This window comes from Staurois parvus, unplaced genomic scaffold (genome assembly GCF_062004578.1).
Source record: "Staurois parvus isolate SC_StPar_1 unplaced genomic scaffold, SC_StPar_1.0 ptg000549l, whole genome shotgun sequence".
NCBI lineage: Eukaryota > Metazoa > Chordata > Amphibia > Anura > Ranidae > Staurois > Staurois parvus.
The window spans coordinates 11,408,141-11,428,257 of NW_028318345.1; the positions used below are offsets into that span (position 1 = coordinate 11,408,141).

Genomic DNA, 20,117 nt, shown 5'->3' on the forward strand with positions numbered 1-20,117 from the left:
TCAAACAATAGCAAAGTAGGCCTGATGTGGAACAAGTTTTAGCTTACCATCAAGCTCTACCCAACCTTAGTGCAAAGCTCCTCAGGCACGCTCCTGTGAGTTTGATGAGTGTAGTGGCCAGGGATGGAGGGAGCACACTTGAGAAAGGAGTGTCCAATATGTAATGTGCAAGCACTGACAGATTCATGTCTCCAGTTGGCATCAAGAACCTCCCTACCATTTCTGGTCTGAGATGTGTTGAAGAGCAGATTACAGGAAGATAATTTTAAATAAAATGTTGGTGCTTACGGTTGTTGCAATTAAAATACATCTTATTTTTTTCATAAATAAACTACTGCATATCCTTATATCTGAAAATAATAAAAATAATTATAGAATACTATACCATGTGCTCTAGGAGGACTAGTGAATCAACCTTGCTGTCAGCCAGCTACTATATATCACATAAAACTTTAAGGCAAACAAAGAGTAAATACAAATCACTCTAGCAGCACTATACAGCACAATGCCACAAACAACAGAGAAAAGGGAAAAAGATAACAGTTCTCCACCACTGGATGATGAAACATTGCAAATGATAAATAAAGTGTCCTCATCAAAGAGTAGCAGTTCAACTTTCCATTTCTTGTCATTCACTTGACATGTTTTGTTACAATCACCCTAAGCCCTCATGCACACTGGACGTTTTGATAACGCTAGTAACGTTAGCTGTGTAAAGTCACATTAAATACGCGGGTTTTTCTTTTTTTAGCATCTCTGCTTTAGTGTTTAATGACATTTTCCTGAGTTTTCTGCGTTTGAAATTTTTAGTGTTTTTTTTTACAAAAAAATCTTTCAGTGTTAGAGCCTATTTACAGCTAAAAAACCCCTCTAGAAATCCACTAGTCCTGGCTTTTTTTTCCAGCCAAAAAATGTCCCAGCCAAAAAATGTTGATTACAGTCCATGTGTGCATGGACACATAGGATAACATGCTGGGGAGGGGTTACTAGCTGTAGAAAAAAAGTCAAAAGCCAAACACAGCAGCTGTAAAAACGTCAAGTGTGCATGAGGACTTAAGTGTGAGGTAAGCTGCATTCCCTTTAGAAACCTCACTCACCGCAAGGAATTGTCTGTCATATAAATGGCAAAAGTCATTTAAATCACTCAAACCCAAGCGATGCTTCCATCCATGGACAATAATCCAGCATTGGACAGCTTGGATTGCTACAAACTCAAGAGAGTTAACAAAACAGTCCACATAGCGTAATTCCGTTCACACATAATATTTATTTCTCAATTCCCGTTTAAAAACACACTCACAAGAGTATTAAATAAAGTCAGTCAGGCTTAAGGCTCATGTGTCCCCAACGGCGTCTCATCCATCAACCGGGACCAAAGTTACTTCTGGACTCTGCTCTGATGTCAATACCTATCGCCATATAGTTACATTCCTGTGAGTGTAAAATAAATGTTATGTGAGAACGGGAATACACTATGTGGACTGTTTTGTCCAGTGCTTGGAAAAAGCGGGAAAAATCACGTGACATGGAACATTCTGGAATTTTTTGGGGCTTGCTATATAAAGGGCACTCCGTGACAGAATTCTCACAGTTGGTCAGAGTTGACCAACGGGCTCCAGGGGGCTATAATACTAAGGAGCCCATTTGCGCAAATCCTGACCATGAAGACCATCATGAGAAAAGTTTTGGAGCGAGCCAGGAGCAGTGGAGGAGAAGAATGGCTGCGGCACTGCCTTGATATGGCAGCTGAAGGGGAAGAGCGGCAGGAGCAAGAGCAGAAAGACACAGAACAAGGGCTGGAGAACTCACAGAAGTGAATCGCTGGCAGAGGAATAGAGGCCGAACAGAGCCTGTCACAGAAGAGCGGGAGTCGGTGTGCCGATCCCAGGATCGCTGCCACCAATCTGAGATGATCCCACAATCGCTGCAACCAATATGTGACGAATGTGGCATTAGACCCCAGCCCTTCTCACCAACTCGTGACTGAAGGACTAGCCAATCTAAAACCGTGATGTCACGTGCGTAACAATGCCACACCCAGCTGCACCCTGCACAACGATTTTCCAGCTAATTGGACAACAATCTATGTACCGGCAGCCTGAATGCAATTGTTACTGGGTCAGGTTAATTACGCAATTAACCCTTCACACTACCACCACCTCCTTTTTGTACAGAGAAAGAGGAAACTCTGCGATATCAGCTATAACACTATTATGGTTGAGATAATTATCTGTATAACACAGTCACCCAGGCCGGTTATACAGAGGGTTAAACAAACACAACAGCGCTCTTTTAGAGGCAGGAATTCATAAATTGCAATAAAGAGCTATAGAAAAAGTTCAACACTTTCAGAAGGAAAGATTTATTACTAAAAGGTCAAACGGGTGCAATAAAAATATTTACAGAAAAAAGATGTAACCAATATATATATAAATATACAGAGAACAACAGCACGGCAAAGAGATAACAGAGAGAGGTTAGATGGTTAAAGTACTTGCCAAAGTCCTGGGTTAGCAGATCAAGTTTCAGAGTGAAAGGGTGCGGGTGTCCCAGGTGGTCCTGATGTTAAAAGGGAGAATTCTTCAACTTAACTTTCTTAGGCCTGACAGCTCATTTTGTGGTTCCCCAGCAGGGGGTGTCTCTGAAGTCAAGGACCAATACCCCGTTTAGGGCGGGAAGGTCTGGGCGTAGACCTAAACTAGAGCCAAAATCTCTTCTAGTTCATATTTTGGCTCATAACTTTTCCTATGCACAAGTGACACTCCACCCGTGGGTAGATTATTATGCAGACATGTCTGAGGATTGATTAGATATGACATATGAAATTCTACACTGAATGGTTCATGAGATTTACTTTTCTGCTTTCCTGTGTATTCCAGGCAAGGAGAATGACCTATCAAACGGTTCATCTCCTCTTGGCCAATCTGACGATATGCCTGGTTTTTATGTAAGTCTCTCATATTTAAAGATATGAAACATAGGGGAAAAATGGATTTTAAAAGTGTTTACCGGTTCGTGCTTTGTTGGAATGCCTTGAACTCCTGGGAAGGCTTGCGTTATCTTTTAGGAGGTTTGATATTGCACAGCTCTCTGAGACAACCAGGCACCTCAAGGCTCCCTGCTAGGCTCTGGCCTGCCTGCGACACTTCCAACACACATATGTCCCTGTGGATTAACAGAGAGGGAAGGGGGAGAATGAGGGACAACATGGAGATTTCTTAACAAAATGGAGGACTGCATCAGTCTCTGGGTGTATGATTGCAACAGTCGGCGCGTCCCAGAGGTTGTCCGGCAACATCAGCAGGGCAGGCATCGGAAGAGCAAGCCAGTGGGAGAAGAGGATGAGGCGGGTTCCTTCGCCGTCGCCACTGGGAAGAGTAAGTAGGCGTGGCATCCCTTGGAGCTGAAAGTAAGGCTGCGGCCTCCGAAGCGGTTGCTAGGCAACAACCTCAACTCGAGCTGAGGCGGGAAAGCCCGGAGAGAAACAAGCCTGTGCATGCAATACCGGCTTTATCCAGTGGTGGCAGCAGAGGTCAGCACAGGGCTCCAGTGGATCCACAAATTGAAACAGCAAAATCTTGTGGAAATGGTTAGTTTAACAGCTTATTAAAAAATGCATTAGACTCCAATACAAAACTTACTAATAATTTAAGCAAAAATGTTAATAGTGATAATTTGTTAAATAGTAGTCATGCTAATGTGTGGGTTAATAAGGATAGTAATGTTAATATTACTGATAAATTGCCTAGTATTTAGATAGCATGAGTATAGAAAAAATAATACAAAAATTAATATTAATTTGTCAATACCAGAAACATGTTTAAAAGAAGTTTTGCCATGTGAAATATCCCCGCTGGGATTTCATTTATAAACACAATTAAAAGAAAAAATATGGAAAGGAGAATTTGTGGATATTTTGTCATTGTTACCCTCAGCAAACGATTTCACAGGCTAAACGGATTAAAAAAATCCGACGATGAAGATTGCAGCGGTCTATTCCAACATTTGGAACAAGTTTTGAAGGCCTATAAAAATTTTGGAGGATTAAGATGGTATCATTTAGTGCTGCAATTATGATATAGGATGGTATCATTACAATGAATCTATCTATTTATCCATCACTAAAATGGGGTATGAAGGATGTAGGCTTGTGGCTAAAATTAATATTTCCTCAAAAATGGACATTTCAAAAAACACAATCTTCCATTACAGTATTCCCTTATAAAAGGGGATATTGTTACGCATTCAATGAAAGTCAATGGAAGTGGGAAGGGTCATGTAGGTACAAACACGAATGTTTGCATTGTTCAGGCCCACATCCATTTCTTAAATGTTTCAAAAGAAACATGGTTTTTCAAGGACAAAGAGAGAATGTATCAAAAAGCCTGCACACCAGTGAATTTGGAAAACACGTGTCAATGGTTGGAAATGTGTCCAAACAAGGAGACAACTAAGTTTTTAATGGACGGTTTTATGAATGGTTTTTTGTTACCAATATTTTCAGGTTATGGATGTAATATTGTTGCTAATTTAAAGTTGGTAGATCAATTTTCACATATTGGTAGAAAAAAATTAGAAACAGAAATAAAAGAAGGATGCATGGCTGATCCTTTTAAGGAACCACCTTTTCACCCTTTAGGATATCGGCGCTGGGTAATATTCCTAAAAAAGAACCGAATACGTATCGGCTTATTCACCACCTATCATTCCCAAAAGGCTTTTCTTTAACCAATAAAATAGATGAAGGATTAGCATCAGTATCATATTGTATGTTTGAAGAAGCCATTCATAAAATAAGAAAGTTTGGAAAAGGAGCATTGCTAGCCAAGGCAGATATATTAAGGCAGCTTTTAGGCTATTACCTATTAACCCAGAAGCATTTAACTCATTGGGTATCCATTTTGAAGGTCAATTTTACTACAATAAAAGTTTACCAATGGGCTGTTCACTGTCTTGTGCGTATTTCAAAAAATTTTCAAAATTCTTACAATGGGCAATTGAAAAAGAATCAGGCCAGAATGGGATAACTCATTATCTGGATGATTTTTTGTTTATAGGCCCAGCATTTTTGACAATATGTGTAGACATGCTGCAAATGTTCACTAAGGTAATGCAGAACTTCGGTATACCATTAGCAAATGAAAAAATGATTTATCCAACCACAAAATTAGAATTGTTAGGAATATTGATAGACACAGAAAATGTTTAATTTCGACTGCCAAGAGAAAAAATAGAAAAATTGACAACAATGATAACCGGTTTTTTAAGAAGAAAAAAAGTATTATTAAAAGAATTAGTCATTATTAGGTATACTGGCTTTTGCATCTAGAATAATGCCAGTGGGAAAAATATTTTTGAGTAGGCTTTATTTAGCGTTTTTGGGTTTAAAATCTCCTTTCTCACATGTAAGATTAACCTGTGACTTAAAGGAGGAATGTGGTTAAAATTTTTTGAGGAGTATAATGGTTGTTAGTTTTTTCAGGATGAATTTATCTTTGCAACTGATTTCGAATTGTTCACTGATTCAGCTCCCTCGTTTGGTTTTGCAGCAATATGGAAATGACATTGAGTTGTGGTAAATGGCCGTCAAAATAGATTCGAATGAACGCAACTCAGAACATAGTTTTGCTAGAACTATTTCTTCTAATAGTAGCGTTGGAATTATGGGGAGAGCAATTTTCCAACAAGAGGCTATTAGTACAGACAGATAATTAAAGGGGTTATGTACGCAGTAAATTGTTTATCATCTAGGTCAATTTTTGTGGTAAAATTGCTTAGATATTTAGTTTTGAAATTTTTAAAACTTAATATTTGGATTAAAGCAAGATATGTCCCAGGTAAAGAAAATCAAATAGCTGACGCCTTTAATCGATTCCAGTATCAAGATTCAGACAAACACTTCCGACAGCAGATTTAAAAGGTTTCGAGTGCCCAGATCACCTGTAGAACCTGATTTAAACTTAGTGATAAAGGCCATAAAAAATTTGGTATCTAACAGCACATGGGTTGAATATTCATCTTCATGGAATAAATGGAAGCAGTTTTCCAGAGAATTGGGTTTTCAGTTTGATTCCCCATCTGAGAACACAATTCTTTCTTTTTTGTGCTCGTTAATGCACATGAATTTTGCTTATAGCCATATAGTTAAAATTCTAGCAGGAGTTTCATTTTTCCTCAAGTTAAGTAATTTTCCAGCATGTATATCATTCTTTTTTGGTGAAACAAGCGCTCAAGGGTTATAAAAAACAGCATTATTCTCCAGACACAAGACGTCCCATATCTATCGAACTGTTAAAAAAGTTATGTAGGATTACCAAAGAAATTTGCTTTTCAAAATTCAACTCTATACTGTTTAACGTGGGATTTATTCTAGCACTTTTTGGATCATTACACATATCGGAATTATTGCCCCCTAATAAAAAAGCAATGTCGGTCTACTACTACAAAATGTGATTGTTTTGGAAAATGGAATTAGTTTGTTTATTCCATTTTCAAAAACAGATCAGGCTGGAAGAGGAAAATGGATCAATCTTTATACTTGTGGAGACATCGATATTTGCCCTTTCGTCATGGTAAAAAAGTATTTGAATATTAGACCGTTCAGCCCGGGTCTTTTTCTGGTGCATGCTGATGCATCACCTTTAACTCAGTATCAATTTAATGCCATATTTAAAGAAGGCATTAAAAAATTAGTTATTATACAATTTAAATTCACATCTCATTCATTTAGAAAAGGCGCAGCTATGGAAGCCGCAAAAACGGGCTTGGATGATGAAATTTTAAAAAAATTAGGAAGATGGGAGTCACAATGTTTCCAGTTCTATATTAGACCTAACCTGTTTGTTTAATTCAGGTGATAGAAGATATATATGGATACTGGGACATTCATTTGTCTACTGGGCTTTGAAAAGAGTGGCTCAGCGTTCATACTCAGCTAATTTAAAAATTCTAATTTTATGGAAAGGAAAGCTGGTCTTAAATGGTTTAACTTGTTTTTTCATCTTTCTAAGTTGTTTGAAGTTTGGCCTGCATCTGAGATATTAATCATACACCTTGGGGGAAATGACATAGGTAATGAGAAAACTCTAGAACTAATATTCATAATGAAACGGGACTTACAACGTTTCCACTTATCATCCCCGAATACTACTATTATCTTTTCATAAATAGTCCCTAGACTTGTATGGTTAGTTAATCCTCAATTTAAAAAGTTGGAAAAAATTAGGAGACGACTAAACAAGTCTATGGAAAAATTCATGCCTCCGATAGGTGGAATTTCATACCGTCACACGGATCTAGAAGGAGGGGTTAGTGGCATTTATCGTTCAGACGGTGTGCATCTATCGGATGTGGGTGTAGACATCTTTAATTTAGGATTACAAAATAGTATAGAATTGACCTGCGGCTCTTGGGTAGGCCGGACGTTGGTGGGGATTTATTGATAGAATTATTTCAGATAGCTCGAGTCCTAAAAGACTGAGCAAGTTTATTCATGGTTAATAATTAAAGTGTAAGACTTTTGAATAAATTATATTGCAAATTTAATTTATATTATGTGTAATTACGAATAACAGTGCCACGGCCAAAATTTTATGCCAAAAGAAGAAATATTGTGTGTGTCATTATTTAAATTTAAATAAGTGTAGTTATTTTGGTGATGAGGGATAATGTGCGGCCTGCTTTCCCATGAAAATTCCTTGTGGAGAGTGAATGTCATGTCAAGTGATAAGACATGGAAAGTTGGACTGTTACACTTTGACGATGACACTTTATTCATCATTTTATCACACAGTTGTGGAGGACTGTTGCCTTTTTTCCTTTTTTCTGTTGTTTATGGTTTTATGCTGTATAGCGCTTCTTAGATTGTAAGCTCCAAGGAGCAGGGCCCTCCTAACCCTCATGTATTGAACTGTATCATAGCTGTATTGTCTCCCTTTATATTGTAAAGCACTGAGCAAACTGTTGGCACTAAATAAATCTTGTATAATAATAATAATAATACTGTAATTATTTATATACTTATATCTGCATGCGTTAAAGTGGTATTAACCCCCAAGCCAAAAATGTATTATATTGAAGCTTACCCAATATTAGATGTGGTGGCTGTATTAGTTTTCTTTTCTTTGGCTTTTTCCTTCTGTTTTCTAGTCATTAACACACCTCATGCATTGGAGTGCCCCCAGTCTGGAGAAATGAACCAGGACACAGCAGACAGCAACATTGTTATTTTTTGGGGGAAGGATTGTTAAATGTATTAGCAGATTTGAATACAATAACAAATTAAAGCCAAAATCAAGCTAACATCAGTAAAGAAAAAAAAAATGTTTCCTTTTGGGATAAAGGTTTTACATGAATAAATAAACACAGATCATTTTAATCACCCCTGAGAGGTGGTAAATGGATGGTCTCATTCATGTAAGCTGATGCATTCTGTTGCAGAGCTTAAAGTGTTACTAAACCCAGGACCCTGCATCCACTATATCTGGTCTCCCATAGTATACAGAACATGGAAATGCAATTTTGTTAGTGTATATAAATTGCTAAATACCTTTTCTCATCCGAAGTTAGAGCAGTCTTGTGACTTCTATCATTGTACAGCAGAGAACTGAATAAAGCTTGTAGGAGCAGTTTTCTTTCTGCTCTAGGAGGATGAAAACCCTTGACCTCTGTCTGACCAGTTTTGATTGCCCCTGTGCTGATCACATGCACTCTCCCAAGACAAAAACAAAGCCTCTCTAGCAATACACACCAAACTGAGCATGTGCAAAATGCCTAATATTCAGTCTGTCTTATCAGGAGATAAGAGGTGCTCATTTGAAAAAGGGGAAGAATAGAGAAGTAAGGCTCAAATGGCCTTTTTACACAATGCAGAGCCTTAGGTTCCACAGTGAGTATAACAAGCATGCTTTACTGCATATACAGACTGATTTTACTGTTGTGGGTTTAGTAACACTTTAAATTTCTGAAAAAACAGCAGATTTGTTGGCTGAATCACCTGAAGATAATAGAAGAAAGAAAACCTTAAAAGGAAACTAATGCAGCCATCACACCTAAGAATTGGTAAGCTGCAATATATTAAATATTTGCATTTGAGTTTAATACTGCTTTAAGAGTTCAGTTCACAATATGTCTTAATTTGGTATTCAGTAGTAGGTGCTACAAAAAACAGAGCAATCCTCCAGCATCGTTTATCTGTCTGGCATTTTAGTGGTGCATTTCAAGATCTGCTATCACTGCCTTTGCACTGACTCTTCCTGCTTCTCCCAAAGCATACACAAAAGTATTCAACCAATAAAGAGTGCAGCTCAACCCCTCCAAACATCAGAAACTAATACGTATCAAAACCTACAGTTAAAATCATACTGCAATCATTATGTAATGAACACAGTCAACATTTGTGAACAAATGACAGTTTGTGAATAAATAATAACATTCTCCAATTCAGTCATATGATAAAACAAAGTCCAAAGATTAACCACTTGCCCTCCAGAGGATTTACCCCCCTTCCTGACCAGGCCATTGTTTGCGTTAAGGAGCTGTGCTACTTTAACTGACAATTGCGCGGTCATGCAACGTTGCACCCAAATGAAATGTATGTCCTTTTTTTCCACGAATAGAGCTTTCATTTGGTGGTATTTGATTGCCTGTGCGCTTTTTATTTTTTGTGTTATAAAAATAAAAGTCCGACAATTTTGAGAATAAAACAATATTTTTGACTTTTTGTTAGTAAACATGTCCAGTAAAAAAATTTAAAAAATTGAATTTCGTCATAAATTTACGCCAAAATGTATTCTGTGACATGTCTCTGCTAAAAAAAAATCTCAATACGTGTAAATTAATTGGTTTACGTGAAAGTTATAGCGTTTACAAATGGCGGTATAGATACTGGGACTTTTTTAATACTAGTAATGGCAGCAATCAGTGACTTTTAGCGGGACTGTGGGACTGCGGCGGACATTCTGACACTAGGTGGGGAACTGACTTTGTGTCACTGACATCCCCAGTGAAACAATACAGTGATCAATGCTAAAAAATAGCACTGACACTGTACTAATGGCACTGGACAGGAAGGGGTTAATATGAAGGGCGATCAAAGGGTTAACTATGTGTAAGGAGTGTTTTACTAGGGGGCAGGGGGTGCGTGCTTCACTGTAAGTGAGCCATCCAAAGCAGTGAGCCCGAGCTGACAGGAAGGAAGACTGTTAGTAAACAAAACAGTCTTCCTCCCCGTCGGAGATGTTTGGAAATCACTGGGCGCCGGTGGGTAATTACCGGCCGGGACCCGGTGATTGACAGCCATGGCCCCGAATGCCGGTGCGGGTAGGCTCATGCGCGTCCCCCTACCTGGAAATGCAAAATAATGTATATATATATATATATGTTATTCTGCGCACCTGTGCTGCCCTGTAGCAGTATTTCTGCTATAGGGCAGTCGGGAAGAGGCTAAGAAGAATCACCATGATGCTCAAGATGGTGTATTTTAATATCAAAATGAAACCTAAGATGCCAAACGTGCCTCCGCCAAAAGTGAATACTGGCAGCTCAACTCCAGGTTATGACCACTTAGTATATAGTAAGGTCATAATGCACTTGTCCCCTTGGGGGTTAATCCTCAGGTGATACCAGGCTTGCCCCATTTAGTACCTCCAAGCTTGGGAATATGTTCGTTAAAAGCAAAGAAAAAGCCACTAGTGTTTTCTATTTTAAATGCTTTTACTGCTGATATATATAAAACACTTACAGGGTATGGCACTAACACAGTGCTAGCATGAGCGCTTCAAACAGCTACTTGCAAGATGGTCACAGGATGACATCATGAAGATGACTTCACCCCCTAATATGTAGTACATCTGCAGAGGGATTTCATCAGAAGGAGCATAGTACAGTTTCCAAACTAACCCTGATTTCTCCCTGTGCAGTTATTCCCTATCCCTGTTTTTAATTCTCTGACACTATCTTGGTTCTGTGACCCCCCCCCCCCTTTTTATACACTGCTCAAAAAAATTAAAGGAACACTTTTTAATCAGAGTATAGCATCAAATCAATTAAACTCCTGGGATATTGATCTGGTCAGTTAAATAGCAGAGGGGGTTGTTAACCAGTTTCAGCTGCTTTGGTCTTAATGAAATTAGCAACAGGTGAACTAGATGGGCAACAATGAGATGACCCCCAAAACAGGAATGGTTTTACAGGTGGAGGCCACTGACATTTTTTTCCCTACTCATCTTTTCTGATTGTTTTTCACTAGTTTTGCATTTGGCTAGGGTCAGTGTCACTACTGGTAGCATGAGGCTATACCTGGACCCTACAGGGTTGCACATGCAGTCCAACTCCTCCAGGATGGCACATCAATACGTGCCATTTGCTGTGTCTCCCAGCACAGTCTCAAGAGCATGAAGGAGATTCCAGGAGACATGCAGTTACTCTAGGAGAGTTGGACAGGGCCGTAGAAGATCCTTAACCCATCAGCAGGACTGATATCTGCTCCTTTGTACAAGGAGGAACAAGATGAGCACTGCCAGAGCTCTACAAAATTACCTCCAGCAGACCACTGGTGTGAATGTTTCTGATCAAACAATCAGAAACAGACTTCATAACGGTGGCCTGAGGGCCCAATGTTCTTTAGTGGGCCCTGTGCTTAGTGCCCGGCACCATACAGCTCCTTTGGCACTTGCCATTGAACACTAGAATTGGCGGGTCCACCACTGGCACCCTGTGCTTTTCACAAATGAGAGCAGTTTCACCCTAAGCACATGTGACAGACATGAAAGGGTCTAGAGAATGTTATGCTGCCTGTAACATTGTTCAGCATGACTGTTTTGGTGGTGGGTCAGTGATGGTCTGAGGAGGCCATACAGACCTCTAAAGGCTAGCAATGGCATCCTGACTGCCATTAGGCATCAGGGTGAAATCCTTGGACCCATTGTGCCCTAGTGCAGTGGGTCCTGGGTTCTTCCTGGTGCACGAAAATATCCAGCCTCATGTGGGGAGAGTATTCAGGCAGTTCCTGGAGGATGAAGGAATTGATACCATTGAATGGTTCCCATGCTTGCCTGACCTAAATCCAATAGAACACCTCTGGGATATTATGTGTTAGTCCATCCGACACTGCCAGATTGCACCTCAGTGTGTCGAGGAGCTCAGTGATCTGGTCCAGATTTGGGAGGAAATACCCCAGGACACCATCCGTCATCTCATTAGGACCATGTCCCAACATTGTCAGGCATGCATACAAGCACATGGGGACCATACAAACTACTGAGTACCATTTTGAGTTGCTGCAATGAAATTTCAGCAAAATGGACTAGCCTGCTGCATCATTTTTTCACTTTGATTTTTGGGGTGTCTGAATTCAGTCCATTGTAGGTTGATAATTTTAATTTCCATCATGGGGCACCCTTTTCTTCCTAACACATTACCTAGTTAATATCAGTATAGATATCCAGCATGGTATTTTTCCCCATTGAGATCTGATATGTTTTCAAAGTGTTCCTTTAATTTTTTTAGCAGTGTACTAAGCGCCAGGCGGCTAGTGAACGAAAAGCCTGCTGACCATGGTTCATACATCTTCACATAAATTATCTGGGGCTGTGAATATCAAATCCACAGATTTTGAATGTATTGAATTCATTTTGAAACCACAGTGGTGGTGAAACATCACTACCGCAAATACATGATTTTATATTTGCTCATTAACTTTACTCCAAATTTGGTTAAGGTAGCAAATCAGGTTATTGTAAGCTCTAATCAGTAATATAGCATTTCAAATTGGTCTGTCAAACTATTTTCTTAAATAGCTTGTAATTACTGCTGTTCCAAGGTGGAAAAAGCAGCAGGGTATAGATTGCTGATTAAAATAGAATATCATAATGTAATCAAGAACCATATACTAAAGCTATATTTATATTGTATAGTCTTATATGTAAGCTAAATTTCTATGTATATAGATGAGTACATCTATCTATCTATCTATCTATCTATCTATCTATCTATCTATCTATCTATCTATCTATCATCTATCTATCCATCTATCATGGCTGTATATTTGGTGCATAAGTAAATTTGATAGTAAGGATTTTTTTTTATTTCACTGTCAAATGTTTATTAGCTTATTTTTCAATATGCTATTCTTTATATATAGTGAATATAAATTAGGGGAATAGTTAGTGAATATCACCAGTATAGTACTGTAACCACTTTAATGTTGGCCAGTGAATGTTTCAGTTTTTAATAGATATTTAAATTGTTTATTTTTTAATAGGTGTAAAAGCTTGATCTTCCTCTACTCCTGCACACCCCTAGGGACATGCATTGGTGTAATTGCGTGACCTCTGTGATCACCAATCTGAGTACCAAATGGTGGTGTTACACCCTGGTACCATGTGATCGTTGTAACCAATTGCAGAGATCAATGTCCAGTAGTACAGATGGCTGCCATTCTTGTAGTCATTCAGAACTACTGTGAGCTTTGTGATTGGTCACAGTGATCACATGGTACAGGTCAGAGTACCACTGTGGTGGTGATAATGTTCAATGGCTGGTTGCTGTGGTATCACTGTATGTCAATGCCACCAGCCATTATCTATGATCACTGCCACAGCTGTACAATGTCACCAGAGAAGTCCTGCCAGTCAGAGTCCCTAATCACCGCTGCACTAGTCATTTTCCCCAATCACCACCACCCACTCACAGTGTCTCTAATCACCGCCACACCACTTAAGGTCCCTGATCACCACCACAACAGCCATATTGTCCCTGATCACTGCCACACCATTCATAGTGTCCATAATCACTGCAACATTAGCCATATTATCCCATATCACTGCCACACCAGTTACAGTGTCCCTGATCCCCGCCACACCAGTTACAGTGTCCCTGATCCCCGCCACACCAGTCCCAGTGTCCCTGATCACTGCCACACCAGTTGCAATTTCCCTGATCACTGCCACACCAGTCATATTGTCCCAAATCACCGCCACAACAGTTACTGTGTCCCTGATCACCAGACCACCAGTCATATTCTGCCTAATCACCACCACACCAGTTACAGTGTCCCTGATCATCACTACACTTGTCATATCCTCCCTGATCACTACCACACTAGTAACAATATCTCTGGTCACCACCATACTAGTTGCAGGTTTACTACATTGGTGTAAGCCAGCAATTGTGTCCCTGATTGTCTCCACACCAGCTCCAGTGTCATTGAACAGTATAAATCATCATCAATATTCCTGATTAGCCCCCAGTGTCACCAGACCAGTGTAGCCATCAACAATGTTCCTGATCACTGCCACACCAATGCAGTGTTGCCTCTGCCTTCTGCCTGTACTGAACCTGGCCTGTTTATTGACCACACTTTTGTCTGTTGCTTAGACCTATCTTTTGCCTGTTTGATTACCATGTCTCTCCCTGAAGCCTGAACTGACCCGTCTGCATGTATGACTGACTATGTTTCTATGAGACACCAGTCTCAGCCATCCCCTGCTGACAACTGTACCCCTTGAACCACATTAACTATTTTGTTTTTCCTTTCTTCAGCCTCCTTTACTTCCTCGTCAGTGATTATGACAACTCTGTAGGTAACCATGTACTAGAAGGCTAGGCTTGAATGGCTTATAGGTGCTATAGGTGACACTACACTAAGCTATATTCCCTGACCACTCATATAGAGGTATATTGGATTTGATACAATAGGCTGTTTTGTGTGATACAGAAGACACAATGTCCAGTATATAATCAGCCTAGACAGTGGAAAGGTTTCACACATGTGGTATTGCCATAGTCAGAAGGAGTAGCAGAATGTGTTTGGTGTAATACTAAGTATACCCATGCTGTGTGTGAGCAATATCTTGTTAAATTGACAGCTCTGTGTAAAAAAATAATTTTAATTTTCTTTCTGCATTTTCCAAAACCTTGTGGCAAGAAATGAAGTCCTCAAAAGACTCACCATGCCTCTTAAAATGACCTTGGAGTGACTGCTTTCCAATATATGGTAAAATTGTAGAAGTTTCCACTGTTCTGGTGCTCCAGGACCTCCACAAATGTGATAGGTAGTCAGGAAATTGGATACATAATTTATCCCCCTAGGATATCTAAAGGTGCTCCTTGGATTTTGGGGTCCTCTATGTGGCTAGTCTTACACATGTGGTATCGTCATACATGGGAGGAGTAGCAAAATGTGCTTTGGGGTGTAATTCTAAGTATTCCTATGCTGTGTGTTAGAAATATTTATTAATTGACAACTTTGTGTACAAAAAAATATTTTCTTTCCTAAATGTTCCAAAAATGTTTGGCAAAGAATGACACTTTCAAAAGACTCATTATACCTTTCAGAAAATGCCTTAAATTTCAATTATCATTGAAAGTGAAATGAAAAGAAAATCTTGGGTTGTCCCCAGAAAAGTAAAAGAGGGGACATCTTCCAAATGAGGACATAGATGGCAAAAAATTAATAAAAAAGTGACATGGGTATAACTCTCCATTATGCTATCCAAAATGAAAAAGAAAGTTTTGCCTTTAGTTACACTTTCAAGCAGCCTTTCTTAACCTTTTCAACACAGAGGAACCCTTGAAATATTTTTCCAGTCTCAGGAAACCCCTGCTAACAATGACTATATCTACAACTCATGATACATTAGTGTGATGGTCAGTGGGAAGAATGCTCCTTACACTTGTGGTCACTGGAAAGAATGACCCCCTAATAGATAGCTAAAAAGATCAATAATGTCAGTGGGAACTTGTCAGTGGGAAGATATCTCTAAAAATAATTGTGAAAAAGTAAAGTATCCCCACTACATATATGACATACGTTCTAACAAGGGATTAAACCATTGTGATATGCATGTACGTTTGTATTATGCTTGGAGTGATTGGGAGTTTTTTTTTGCCGCAAATGATGTATATGCTTGTATATACACAAAAAAGTTTCTAAAAATCTGGTGAAATGATAGGAGAAAATAAGTATACTTTACTACATGTATTGGGGTGGATTTACGAAATCTAATGGGATTGATGTACTAAATGAATGGGGTTCATTTACTAAAGGCACATAGAGTGAGCACTTTGCAACTGAAGTTCTTCCAGAGCTTAGTAAATGAGGGTGAGTTCTGCTGACTTTCATCGTCCAATCATGTGCAAGCAAAAATGCATTTTTTTTCCTTGCATATGATTGGGTATTCTTTGTAAAGTGAAGCTTTACCTCATGTACTAAGCTCTGGAGCAACTTGAAGATCACAAGGTCTATTTGTCTATAGACTAAACTTTTTTTTTTTAATTTTGGATAGAGTAAGGGAGGGTTATAACCCCTGGCAGTTTTTTTTTATTTTTTTGCCATCTGTGTCACCGTTGAAAGATGTCTCCTGTATCACTTTTCTTGGGACAAAACAAAATTTGGGATTTTCTATTACTTTCACTTTCAATAACAATGGTAAACAGGACAAATAGAGAGGGTGAATCTAATGGGGGAACAGAGAATAATAAAAACCTGACAGGTGTTCTAATTTACCTCCACTCTATCCAAACTAAAAAATAGTTTTTTCCTTTAGTAAGTCAACCCCAATGATTTCCATATTTAGGTTTCTATGCATCACTGTTGAGAGAACTGATCCAAAAAGGCAGAAACGACTCAAAAGTGCCTATTATATTTTTACATTATTTAAATGCTGCATGCCTGGACCACTACGTAATGACCGCATACATTTAATTATTTATTTACTTCTGTGAATTGAGTTTAATGCCTTTTTATGCGGTATTTACCAAGCTTTTTTTTTAGCATTTTGTGGTAAATATTGCAAAAGGGTATATTTAACTGAAAGTTTCAGGACCGCATGCAATATTTAGGCAGAATGTGATCTACTTCTGTGAATGGAGTGCAATGTGAGAAGTTACCTGTTGGGTTGCAGACAAAGTGAAAGACATCTGTGAACACAATTTTAAGCAACTCTAAATACAAAATAAAAAAAAAATTGTGTTGCAGTTACTTGTTCTTAGATGTGGTGGCTACATTGGTTTCCTTCTTCAAATTTTTTATCTTTTTACCCAACGACTCTGCAAGTAATACACTTTCAGTCCTGGCATAACAACACTCTCTCATACTTCTATTTTAGGAGAACAGAAAAAAGATATGACTATGACCTCCCTCCCTATTGTCCATGGCATAGATGGATGTGGTTCTGTAGTCCTCAGTAGTGATGGGCAAAACACCCCTCTGTTCAGTTAACGGTTGAACATTCGCACCTAACAAAAGTTCGACCTCAAACTTTGAGCAGAGGGGACAATTCACTAAGCGGTATGTCACCACATCTGAGTATGCTTCAAGATACCTCACAGCTACTAAAATACTGCATTAGTATTATTAGGTCATGTGGAATTTTAGTAGCGATAACAATTTTAATGTCTCAGCTGTCAGCAGGGTCCACAGCTGGCAGCTGAATGTAAAGAGAATTGCGGGCATTGCCAGGCAATACATTTTTTTTTCTAAACTCGGGGGGAGTCCCCCCCATCCATACCAAACCCTTCAGGTCTGGTATGGATCTTAAAGGGAACCACACACCAATTTTATTTTACAAAATGGTGTGGGGGCCCCCCAAAATCCATACCAGACCCTTATCAGAGCATGCAGCCTGGCAGGTCAGGAAAGGGGGGTGGATGAGCGAGTGCCCCCTCCCCCCCTTGAACCATACCAGGCCACATGCCCTCAACATGGGGGGTGCTTTGGGGCAGGAGGGCTCTTCCCAACAATCGTAGCCAGTGGTTGTGGGAGTCTGTGGGGCTTATTGGAATCTGGAAACTCCCTTTAACAAGGTATATTTATAAGATCAAAGAGAACTGTCACGTACCTTAGATAGTGAGCCTGATGTGAAGAGGCAGGCCTCCCGTACAGCTCCAGCTCGATGGCCACTGGTGGTGGGATAGTAGCCACAGGAGCATGGTGAGGTATTGTATGAGTCCCTGTGATCAGTCCAGTAGGATGTGCATGAGTGTAAGTCCACAGACAGGTGAAGAAGCAGGACTAGTTGAAGGTGGACAGCTTGGCACAGATCATGCTTGACAGCAGGTTATAGGCAACAGCAGGAAGCAGAATCCAGATGCGGACTTGCCGGACTGATGAACTGTAGCCAGCAGGAAGGCAGATGCGAAGTCAGATGAGCCAATAACAGTCGGGCAGATCAAGCATAGACAACAGGCGGCAGAGAAGTCAGGTCACAGGCCAAATCAGCAGCGGAAGTACAATTGGACAAGATCAAGAGGCAGAAGAGTAGTCCAAGACAAGCCGGAGTCAGGGCAGGTAGCAGACAGGTAGCAGACAAGTGAAGACCAGGAACAAGCAGGTAATATCAGAGGTCGGGCACAAGAATCAGGAGCACACTCAGAAGCTGCAGACCAAGCAGCAATGAGACAAGACTGTAACCAGTTTAACCACTTGCCTACAGGGCACTTATACCCCTTCCTGCCCAGGCCAATTTCCAGCTTTCAGCACTGTCACATTTTGAATGACAATTGAGCAGGTCATGCAACACTGTACTCATATGAAATTTTTATCATTTTTTTGTGACAGAGCTTTCTTTTGGTGGTATTTAATCGCCTGTGGGTTTCTTATTTTTTCTTAAACAAACCAAAAACCACTAAAAATTTTGAAAAAAAAAAGTTTTTTCTTAGTTTTTGTTATAAAATTTTGTAAATAAGTGATTTTTCTCCTTCACTGATGTGTGCTAATGAGGCTGCAGTGATGGGCACTGATAGCGCGAATGTGCATGCGCACTCACATTCGTGCGCGCTTTTGCCTAAATCCATGCACTTCTCTGTGGCCCGTTATTGCTCTGTGCATATTTATGCGCCGCGAACCCTCACTTGCACTATGGACAAGACGTTCCTGACAGGGACCAAATAAGAGAAGTAATTGCCAGTGTTTACATACACTTTAATGGTCTATGATACTTCATTAAAGGTTAACTACAGGCAAAGAGCTAATTACACACTTGAAATACATATAAAAGAGCTATTTTACCTGCCAAAAGGATTTACATTTCTGTCCATCCAGTTCCAAAATTTACACAGCTGTGTCACACAGCTCAGCCAGACTGGTGACCTGTATTTTTTATGTTGCAGTTAAACAAATCACATATTGTTGCCCTTCCCTCTCTCAGTTTGCATAGTTGCCAACATTTCCAAAAAAGTTTTAGGGGCACTTTTTTTATTGTATGTCCAGAAAGTCAGTGTAGTCAGAGTGAGATGTAAATTAGGGGTGGGGCATAAATTGTGGGTGTGGCCTGGAGATAAAAATATGCTGGCACTGCACCAAAAGTGGGGGTGGCTTGTATTACTCTAACTGCTGGGCATGGCTTAAAGGGGGCATGGTTAAATAGAGTCTGAGATTTTCATACAATTTTGCTCTCCACCCCAACAGCCCAAAAAAACAAATAAACACACACATAGACTTACTGTATTTAAAAAAACTTTAATAATATAAGCATAAAGAACTGGTCCATACTCCGTGATTGGTTGCTAGAGGTTACAGCACATTACCTCTCACTCATTGGTTGCTGGAGGCTACCGCCATTAGTACAGGGGAGGGTCAGAAACTGCAGGAGTAGTACAACAGATTGTCAGAGACTGCAGACATAGTACAGGAGATGGTCAGAGACTGCAGACATAGTACAGGAGACGGTCAAAGACTGTAGACATAGTACATGAGATGGTCAGAGACTGTAGACATAGTACAAGAGATGGTCAGAGACTGTAGACATAGTACATGAGATGGTCAGAGACTGCAGACATAGTACAGGAGATGGTCAGAGACTGCAGACGTAGTACAGGAGATGGTCAGAGACTGTAGACATAGTACAGGAGACGGTCAGAGACTGCAGACATAGTACAGGAGATGGTCAGAGACTGTAGACATAGTACATGAGATGGTCAGAGACTGCAGACATAGTACAGGAGATGGTCAGAGACTGCAGACGTAGTACAGGAGATGGTCAGAGACTGTAGACATAGTACAGGAGACAGTCAGAGACTGCGTACATGGCACAAGGGATGGTCAGAGTACAGTATGCTCCACAAATATTACAGATGCTCCAGCATAAATATTACAGATTCTCCACCATTAAATATCA

The 20,117-nt window shown here is 39.8% G+C and overlaps 1 pseudogene; it reads left to right on the plus strand.

The window, feature by feature from the left end:
• Positions 1-1,661: 1,661 nt before the first annotated feature.
• Positions 1,662-20,117, plus strand: part of LOC149451103 (uncharacterized) — a 131,128-nt pseudogene continuing 112,672 nt past the window's right edge.